Below are 10,873 nucleotides of genomic sequence, written 5' to 3' on the forward strand. Positions count from 1 at the left end.
TGGATGGATCGACTTCTTACGTTAGTGGAGCTTGAGTGGAAAAGAGAAGCAGCATATGAGTGCTACAAGAGGAAAGCCACACAAGCAAAACAAACGCACGACAAGAAACTGAAGGACAAAGGCATCAAGGAAGGAGAGCTTGTGCTAAGGTATGACAATCGACTTGACAATCGTTTTGATGCCAAGTTTGAAACTAGATGGCAAGGGCCATACATAGTCAAGAAGGCTTTCAATTCTAATTATTATCAGCTTATGGACTTGAATGGTAAAGAGCACTCCAGGAAGGTAAACGGGTATCGCTTGAAGCTCTATTTGAGTCGCCTTCTACCAAAGGATCTACCAAAGATCTGTCCAACGGCCGTTGTCTCATGTAGGTATTGTTACATGAAGCATGAGTGTAACTCCAACCAAAATTCTGAGGGGCCAAACAATGAAGATCTCGTCAAGGACTCTGAAGCACTCGCTTTGGAAAAGATGCTCTATGATGGTACATGAATATACCATCATCCTGGGGGAGGGCTAATGATAGTTGTTTTTCGGCTCTCCATAATTGCCATACTAAGTTACTCCACCCTACCAAATTCACCCAAACGCTATGGCTATCCCTACCATTTCAGTGTACATAGGCGTGTGTGAGTTAGGGGGCTTTTCCTATATCTTCTTAAAAATCCTCAGCTAGCTAGTCACTGGGCTAGTTGATGAGCCAAAAAAATAAACTTATATTATGGCCTCTTTGTGTGTAAATATTTCATTGTATATATGGCCTAAATATAGGGATTTTTTATTATTATTTTGGTATTTTATTTAAATATTTCTACTTAGGTGTGTGTTTTATTAAACCTATGTACACCTTCTTTCATCCTCTTACACCATATTTATATTTTTTTGCCAATATGTACATACTCTAACCTCATATTTTTCCTTTATACAAATCACTCCCACATTTTCACCCTCACCCTCGTGAAAACAAAAAATTGATTTCTACTCATTGGTTACGTTTATTATATTATTTACTTGCATACCTTTTCCTCTTTCACCCAAAATAATTCAAGGAGGGACCATATCATATGATTCCAACATCTTTTCATATCCATAACTCCTCCATATTTTTATTATTAGTTTTACTCATTATTCTAACACCATGTGCTCATTGAGCTAAAGTCCATGAATAGTCCATACACTAGTCCCACCATGTATATATTTCTTTATTCACCAATAATCCTCCTCCATGCATGGGTCAAGGGCAACTTGTATGCTTTGTATTATAATATGACAAAGGAGGGGCTCACTCTTGGATGCATTGTACAAATTCAACAAAGGAGGGGGCCACTAAAAGACTTTTGCAGGCATAAAAACACTCTTTTTTGGTGAGAATTTTGGCACCTATCTCGACTCCGAATTTGGAGCGATGGGCATAAGAGAAAATGTAGCACAGGCTCTGAATACTCACCTCAAATTTTTTCATGCTTTTTGGCGCTACCAGGGGAGAGCTATGATTTTTTGAGTGGACCCCAGTCTGCCCACTTTTCTCACAAGTAGCCCTTAGTCTTCTCTCACCCTTCTACACACCTACTCACTCTTACACATCCCTCCCTCTCCTTCCCTCACTCAAACCTGCAATTTCCATGGCTTCTCCCACCCTCTTCACCATTACCCTTCTCTCTCATCCCTATAGTTCTTTTATGAACCTCTACATACATACACCCTCTCCATGTCTCTCTCTATTGCTTCTATGTTACAATTTCATTTACCTCTCCTAAAAATATCTAAAATTCAGCATCTTAACCATGATAACTTCTGCAGATTGAGGATTTTTCATCAACAAATCCTCTTTTCATAGTGGTGGTCAATCGTGGCGGCGGCGTAAAGAAGCGAAGAAGAAAAAGAAGACCAGCGTTCATTTTTTCCACAATCTACACAAGGGTGAGTTCAAGCTTCTTCAAAGCTTCACCATCTCAATGATTCTCTTTTAATTCACCCCTCTTCCTTCATCAAATCAACTCACCCTACCCATTGTAAATGTATCACTAACAATTCTAGTGATTATTACCACTCACAACTAACTTCTCTTGTAAAAATGCACCCACACTATCAACATATGGAGTAGGCAACCGCACAAGTAAACCAAATTCACTCACTCCCATGGAATTTCTCTCCTTTCACCACATCAATAATTCTCTTACTTAAGCCCACATCCATGTGACTCAAGAGAAAAGAGAGACCCCATTCTCATTTGAAATTCATAAAAATTCATAATCGTTGATCTTTCCTGATAAAATTGATTAGGCTTAATCCTAATCAAGGCTTCTAAAACCAATAAATAGAACCCATTCCTCCTTGTAAAAGACATCACTATACCATTGCACACTAGATTGAGCGTATCACACGCCAGTTCTATCTTGGTTGTAAAGAGAGAGTAAGCTTTCTATAGACTATCACCTTGGTGCATAGAAAAGCTTGAGCTAGTTTGAGTGAGTGCGAGTAGAAGATATTCTTCCTACCATTGTTGTATCTACCCCAACATCAATGAATTCGTAGTTTTGGGTGCAATTCATGTCCAAAGGCTCGCGCGTCTCCTCCAATTTGGCTTGGCAAACTCATTCAGCTTCATAAGGTGACTTGTTTCATTGAAGGTTGTTGTTTTGTTGCTTGTGATTCATTGGCTATTGTTTGGCTACCATTGTAAGAGGGTGGATGGTGAGAGGGCTCCCATAACCCTAAGACAATGTGCTAGTGATGCTATAACCAAATCTTGTCACTTGATTCCGCAAGCTCTAAGTTCCTTTTTGTGCAAAATATAAAGTTGAAGCTAAGTTGTACACCATCTCTCTCTCTCTCTCTCTCTCTCTCTCTCTCTCTCTCTCTCTCTCTCTCTCTCTCTCTCTCTCTCTCTCTCTCTCTCGTGTTTTAGTGTGTGAGAGTGTTCCATTGGTGTTAGGGTTAGTGTAAATTCCTTGCTTGTTTGTGGGTTGCTCTAACGATTCTCCTCTTTTGCGCCCTAGTTCGCTCTTAAACTAGGTGGTGCCCCTTGTGTAGTTGGGATTTGGCTGTGGGTTTGTTGTTTTGGTTTGTGTTGTGTTGTGCCCCAGCCCCATTGAGCAGCACGAGAGCCTTGAAGGGTGTCTAGAGGTTGCTCTTCTTGTTGCCCACCCAAGACCGCCTCAATTTTGGTGCCCCCATTGAGGAACAGGCTCGTGTATGTTTTGTGAAGGCTCAACCTTTAGCATAATCAAGTAGCTTGCATGAATCATGACAATTTGTATGATCCCTTGATTCCCATTGCAAGGCAAAAGGTACACATAATTGTTTGTACTAAGTTGCAATTTCAGCGAGTAATTCGTAGAATTTTAGGTCCTCTTAGGTTGGTAGAGATAAACGCATCAGTAAATCCTTTTATTTTGCCTCTCATTAGGTACGACCTTAGTTTGGACGTCTATATTTTTGTTTTGTTTTAAGAATTAGGTCATGCATAGACCATGGATAATGGCCCAGGAATACAGGTTTTTCCCTTTCATTTCAATCCACACATTAGAGTAAACATTGCAATTAGTAGAAAAATCCATTTTCAACAACCTATGGTATTCATGTTTGGTGCCCAAAGCGTAGGAGAAATTCTCGCGTCACCAAACCCTGTCATTCTACCTCTTATTGATTATCATAGGTCATTTGATGTGTATATTTTTATTTTGTTGTAGAATAGATTGCAATTTAGAAAATATTATTGTGTAAATCTTTTAAAGAAAGAAAAAACAAAAATGCGTCACTTTGAAATCAATTCAATGGAGAGCCAACGCCAAATGTCTAGATATCCTCTTTTCTTTGGAGAGCCTGGAGAGGATGCAGAATTATTTCTAGCGAATTTCAAGATGTCTTGCCGTATCAAGAGGATAGTAACTGATCAAGAACGTGTAGAAATGTTTGAGGTGGTCCTTAGGAAAGATGCTAGCACTTGGTTTGACTCTTTGCCTGAAGAAGTTAAAGGGAATTACACGGAAGTTTTGAATCGTTTCAAGAAATACTTCTCTGATCCCCAAAACACTCAGAAATTATGGCAAGACATTGTTTCTCATAAGCAAAAAGACTTAGATGACTACTACTTGTACAAGCAAGAGTTCCTACGTCTTTGGGCTCTATGGATACGAAATGTTGCTAACCCTGGTGATGGTGCAGAATTTCTAAAGAAGGAGAGGTTCATAGCCGGACTCTTTTCTGACCTTAAGGTAAAAGTTGAGGCGGGTGCACCTGCTACCTTTGATGCAGCTGAAACTAGGGCTGCTGAGAAATATAGGAAACTCAAGTGCTTAAGGGGGTAGGTTCCAATAGAAGGTCTTAGACCCAAAGGTAAGTCACAAGCATCAACATCTAAGGAGCTTCCTGAGGTAATGGCGGAAGTGATTGAGAAGTTAAATGAATCTTTAAGCAGCTTGTCAATTCACCTTGCACAAGCCGTAGGTCCAAAGGGACAAGCAAAGAAGTCTGAAGAGCGAGACCCATGACCTAGGAGAGTCTTGTAATGTTGGAATTGCGGTGAGTCTCGACATGGGATGTATAATTGTCCTTGGCCCCGTGGGGAGCCAGGGAGACCTAACTTGAATTAACCAGTGATGAATGCAGGTGAAGGAACTAGTCAGGAACCACGGCTTATACAAATGCCAAATGGAGAAAGACCACCTCCACAAGGAGTGGAAGGAGTTCCACCTTTGCCAGACCCAAACGTGCATGTGGTAGAGGTGACAAATTCAAGAGAGGTTGACATGGAAGCAAATGGCATTAAGCGTGGCCAAGGGAAAGGTAAGGAGAAAGAAGGAGTTACATCACAAAGTGACCATGGAGGAGAAAGGAAATCAAAGGAGACCAAGGAAGCTAAGAGGACTCGACGTCGTATCAACCTCCAAGCCTTTCCTCTTGGACATGGTATGGCTCCGTACAACTTGTTTGAAGACTTGAGAGGTAAGGGTCCTGATATTTCATGGCCTCAATTTCTTGCATTATGTCCACAAGTTAGGAGGGATTTAACAAGTGCACTTAGCACTAGGAGAAAGGTAAAAGAGAGTGTGCCTGTTGTAAAAATTGCACAAGCTGAAATGAATGAGGACATTACACCGGTTCTAGACTGTTACATCAAAGGAAGATTGGTTAGGAAAGGTCTAGTGGATGGGGGTGCACAAATTTGCATCATGACAGAGGGACTCATGCAAAGACTAGGCATGCACATCCATGAGACACCTGAAATCAAAGTCAAGATGGCAAACAATAGCAAGGCTAGGTGTGTAGGCATTTGTAAAAATGTCTTTGTAGAGGCCTTTGGCATTAAGAAAGCGGTGGATTTTTATGTTATGTCGACCAAGGGAAGTGGTTATACATTTATCCTAGGAAGACCATGGCTAATGAAAATGAGAGCTTTGCAGGACTGGGAGAGTGGGAAATTAATTTGCAGGAATGACAATCATAAGAAGGTTGTCTTTGACATGAAGGAGAAACGCCAAGAGGAGCTCCATGAAGAATCATCTCCAAGTGAGACAGAAGAAGGTTGGACCGATAACACCTCAGAAGAATAACGTAGCGGCAGCATTACTGAAGAGGAGTCTTCCATCGAAGTCATGGGGGTAAGGTTTAAGCCAATCAACCGAGAGACCTCTTGTCAAGGGTTGGAGGAGGTAGGTTCCCAAGAGAACCAAAAAGTGGAAGATGAAAGAATGCTAGAAGGTATGCTATCTACAACACTTACAAAGGATGAAATAGAGTAGTTCAAATGTGTGCTAAGGAAATTTCCTAGGTTTTTTGCGAAAGACTACACTGATGTGCGTGGAGTAGATGCTGTTCAACACAAAATTGAGTTGAAGCCAGAGGCCACACCTAAGGCTCAAAAGCTACAAAGGCTAGGATTCATCAAGGAGCAGGCTTTACTCAAGGAGGTAAGAAAGCTTCTAGCAGCAGGTTTCATTTATCCAGTGGAGAATTCAGAGTGGGTCTCTCCCGTTTATGTCACTCCTAAGAAAAACGGAAAGTGTAGGGTGTGTGTGGATTACCGTCCACTCAATGAGGTAACAAAAAGAGATCACTTTCCCCTCCCATTTCAGGATGAGATACTAAATGAGGTAGTTGGTCATGAGAAGTACACTGTGTGTGATGGCTACGCAGGCTACTTTCAAATAGGTATTGCATTGGAAGATCAATTGAAAACAACCTTTATCACTCCTTGGGGTTGTAATGCTTTTAGAGTCATGCCATTTGGTCTGACAAATGCTCCTGCAACATTCCAACGTTTCATGAACATGGTTTTTCAAGCATTCTTTGGAAAGTCAATTAGGGTGTTCATTGATGATTTCTGCATTTATAGCTCAAAATCATTGCATGTACAAAGGGTAGAAGAAGGTTTAAAGAAGCTCTACGACATGGGAGGTCAACTCAACCCCGACAAGTGCCACATAGGTGAGGATGAAGTGATCTTGCTCGGTCACAAGGTTTCCTATACAGGCATTGAGGTGGATCCTTCAAAGGCAAAGGCTCTTATTGAGCTACCATCACCGAAGAGTCTTAAGGAGGTCATCTCTTTCATTTAGAAGGTGAAGTATATGTCACGCTTTATTCACTTAGCCTCGGAGTTGCTTCATCCTTTACAAAAGTTGACACAACAAGTAGAATTTGCATGGTCTGATGAGCTTGAAGAGTATTTTTGTAACATTAAAGTCATTTTGTCAGAGCTACCAACACTCATGCCTCCTTGTTGGGAGTACACATTCTTTGTTAGCTCTAGTGTTGGAAGGGAAACAATTGGTGCTGTGTTGCTACAACAAGATCCCCATAGTACAAGGATGCGACCCATCTACTTTGCTAGTAGGTTAATGAATTCTTTTGAGAGAGACTACACAGAAGCAGAACTCATGATGCTTTCTCTCATGTTTGCGGTGAGAAAGTTTAGATCCTACCTGCTACCAAAAACTTTTGTGATTCTCACTGCAGAAAATTTGTTCCCTTGGGTGTCATCTCAAATGAATCTTAGTACTAGGATCTCAAAGTGGATTATGGAGTTGCAAGAGTTCCAATACTCTTTCAAGGTAGAAGATAGTGTGCGTGCACAATTGGCAAGGATTCTCACTTATAGGGTACATGAGAAGGAAATTAAGGTGCCTCAAGTAAAGACCCTACCATTGCCACCACCAAAAAGTATTCCCAATGCTTTTACCTTGTTCTTTGATGGAGCTTTTCGACGAGCCACATAGAAAGCAGGGGGAGGGCTAGTGTTGCTCAACCCAAGTGGAGAGGTGGTCATTGAAGAGAAGGTCAATCTATCAGGTTCAACTAGCAACAATGAAGCAGAATACGACACACTACTTCATGGTTTGAAGATGTGCATTGGCCAAGGGATAAAACGTGTCATGGTAAAGGGAGATACACTTCTCATTGTTAAACAGATTGTAGGATTTTGGGCATGCAAGAATGAAAGCTTAAGGACCAAATTTCATACCATCCGTAGGCTATTTAATCAATTTGAGGTGCAATTATATCATATTCCTAGGAAACAAAATGAAAATGCTGATTTACTTGCACAACCAGCCGTTGCATGTGTAAAGAAAGAAGTGCAGGTCATCATGGTGGCGGCTGCTGTGAAGCAACCGAGGTACCAGGGATTGGAGTCATTGGCTCCCATCATTGGCTACGTTTTGGAGGGTGAGTTTCCACCAGACTTCACAAAAGCTCAGAAGAGGAGACTCATGAAGAAGGCAAGCATGTATCTCTTCCTAGAAGGCTCCCTCTATCAAAGAGGGAAGGATCAAGTGTGCAGAAGAGTACCAACTATCGAGGAAATTCCAGCCATTCTAAAAGGTTTGCATGAAGAGGCATGTGGTGGTCATTTTGCCCAAGAATCAACTGTGAAGAAGATTTTGATTGCGGGGTATGTTTGGCCAAGCTTGCATGTGGATGTTCAACATTGGTGTAAAAGCTGTCACAATTGTCAGATAAATGGAAATAGAAGGTTGGTGCATGGCCCGAGGCAAATAGTGCTTGCAAATGGACCCTTTGAAAAGTGGGGCATTGATACTATGGGTCCTCTGCCTAGGACAAAAAATGGTAAACTCTACATTCTAGTGGCTGTAGACTATATGACTAGGTGGGTGGAAGCTCAAAGTGTGGCAAGAGTGAATGAGAGGACAGTTAGCAAGTTTGTGTACAATCACATTTGTTGCAGATTTGGCACACCTTTGGAGATTGTTTCTGATAATGGTCCAGGGTTTAGGAAGGGCTTGCTCACAGAATTTTGTGAAGAGCTTCACATTCTACATCGTCATAGCACACCATACTACCCACAATCAAATGGTTTGGTGGAGAAGGCTAATGGTGTCATTGCAGGAATCATTAGAAAGATGGTGCAAAACAAGACAAAATTATGGGTTGACTTCTTGGATGGTGCCTTGTGGGCATATCGAACCACATATAGGGAAGCCACGGAGTTCACACCATTTCACTTGGTCTATGGTCAATACGCTTTGCAACCTATCGAGCTCTACATTCCAACAATGCGACTTCATGGCAAAGGAGCAAAATATGATCAAGAGGTATGGATGGATCGACTTCTTACGTTAGTGGAGCTTGAGTGGAAAAGAGAAGCAGCATATGAGTGCTACAAGAGGAAAGCCACACAAGCGAAAGAAACGCACGACAAGGAACTCAAGGACAAAGGCATCAAGGAAGGAGAGCTTGTGCTAAGGTATGACAATCGACTTGACAATCGTTTTGATGCCAAGTTTGAAACTAGATGGCAAGGGCCAAACAATGAATATCTCGTCAAGGACTCTGAAGCACTCTCTTTGGAAAAGATCCTCTATGATGGTACATGCATATACCATCATCCTGGGGGAGGGCTAATGATAGCTGTTTTTAGGCTCTCCATAATTGCCATACTAAGTTACTCCACCCTACCAAATTCACCCAAACGCTATGGCTATCCCTACCATTTCACTGTACATAGGCTTGTGTGAGTTAGGGGGCTTTTTCCATATCTTCTTAAAAACCCTCAGCTAGCTAGTCACTGGGCTAGTTGAGCCAAAAAAATAAAAGTCTATTATGGCCTCTTTGTGTGTAAATATTTCATTGTATATATGGCCTAAATATAGGGATTTTTTATTATTATTTTGGTATTTTATTTAAATATTTCTACTTAGGTGTGTGTTTTATTAAACCTATGTACACCTTCTTTCATCCTTTTACACCATAATTATATTTTTTCCCAATATGTACATACTCTAACCTCATATTTTTCCTTTATACAAATCACTCCCACATTTTCACCCTCACCCTCGTGAAAACAAAAAATTGATTTCTACTCATTGGTTACGTTTATTATATTCTTTACTTGCATACCTTTTCCTCTTTCTCCCAAAATAATTCAAGGAGGGACCATATCATATGATTCCAACATCTTTCCATATCCATAATTCCTCCATATTTTTATTATTAGTTTTACTCATTATTCTAACACCATGTGCTCATTGAGCTAAAGTCCATGAATAGTCCATACACTAGTCCCACCATGTATATATTTCTTTATTCACCAATAATCCTCCTCCATGCATGGGTCAAGGGCAACTTGGATAATTTGTATTATAATATGACAAAGGAGGGGCTCACTCTTGGATGCATTGTACAAATTCAACAAAGGAGGGGGCCACTAAAAGACTTTTGCAGGCATAAAAACAGGCTTTTTTGGTGATAATTTTTGCACCTATCTCCACTCCGAATTTGGAGCGGTGGTCAAAAGAGAAAATGTAGCCCACGCTCTGAATAATCACCTCAAATGTTTTCATGATTTTTGGCGCTACCAGCGGGGAGCTATGATTTTTTGAGTGGACCCCAGTCTGCCCACTTTTCTCACAAGTAGCCCTTAGTCTTCTCTCACCCTTCTACACACCTACTCACTCTTACACATCCCTCCCTCTCCTTCCCTCACTCAAACTTGCAATTTCCATGGCTTCTCCCACCCTCTTCACCATTACCCTTCTCTCTCATCCCTATAGTTTTTTGATGAACCTCTACATACATACACCCTCTCCATGTCTCTCTCTATTGCTTCTATTTTACAATTTCATTTACCTCTCCTAAAAATATCTAAAATTCAGCATCTTAACCATGATAACTTCTGCAAATTGAGGATTTTTCATCAACAAATCCTCTTTTCATCGTGGTGGTCAACCGTGGCGGCGGCGTAAAGAAGCGAAGAAGAAAAAGAAGACCAGCGGTCATTTTTTCCACAATCTACACAAGGGTGAGTTCAAGCTTCTTCAAAGCTTCACCATCTCAATGATTCTCTTTTAATTCACCCCTCTTCCTTCATCAAATCAACTCATCCTACCCATTGTAAATGTATCACTAACAATTCTAGTGATTATTACCACTAACAACTAACTTCTCTTGTAAAAATGCACCCACACTATCAACATATGGAGTAGGCAACCGCACAAGTAAACCAAATTCACTCACTCCCATGGAAGTTTCTCTCCTTTCACCACATCAATAATTCTCTTACTTGAGCCCACATCCATGTGACTCAAGAGAAAAGAGAGACCCCATTCTCATTTGAAAATCATAAAAGTTCATAATCCTTGATCTTTCCTAATAAAATTGATAAGGCTTAATCCTAATCAAGGCTTTTAAAACCTATAAATAGAACCCATTCCTTCTTGTAAAAGACATCACTATACCATTTCACACTAGATTGAGCGTATCACACGCCAGTTCTATCTTGGTTGTAAAGAGAGAGTAAGCTTTCTATACACTATCACCTTGGTGCATAGAAAAGCTTGAGCTAGTTTGAGTGAGTGGGAGTAGAAGATATTCTTCCTACCATTGTTGTATCTACCCCAACATCAATGAA

This window comes from Adiantum capillus-veneris, chromosome 13 (assembly GCF_014529385.1).
Source record: "Adiantum capillus-veneris isolate H3 chromosome 13, ASM1452938v2, whole genome shotgun sequence".
Classification (NCBI taxonomy): Eukaryota; Viridiplantae; Streptophyta; class Polypodiopsida; order Polypodiales; family Pteridaceae; genus Adiantum; species Adiantum capillus-veneris.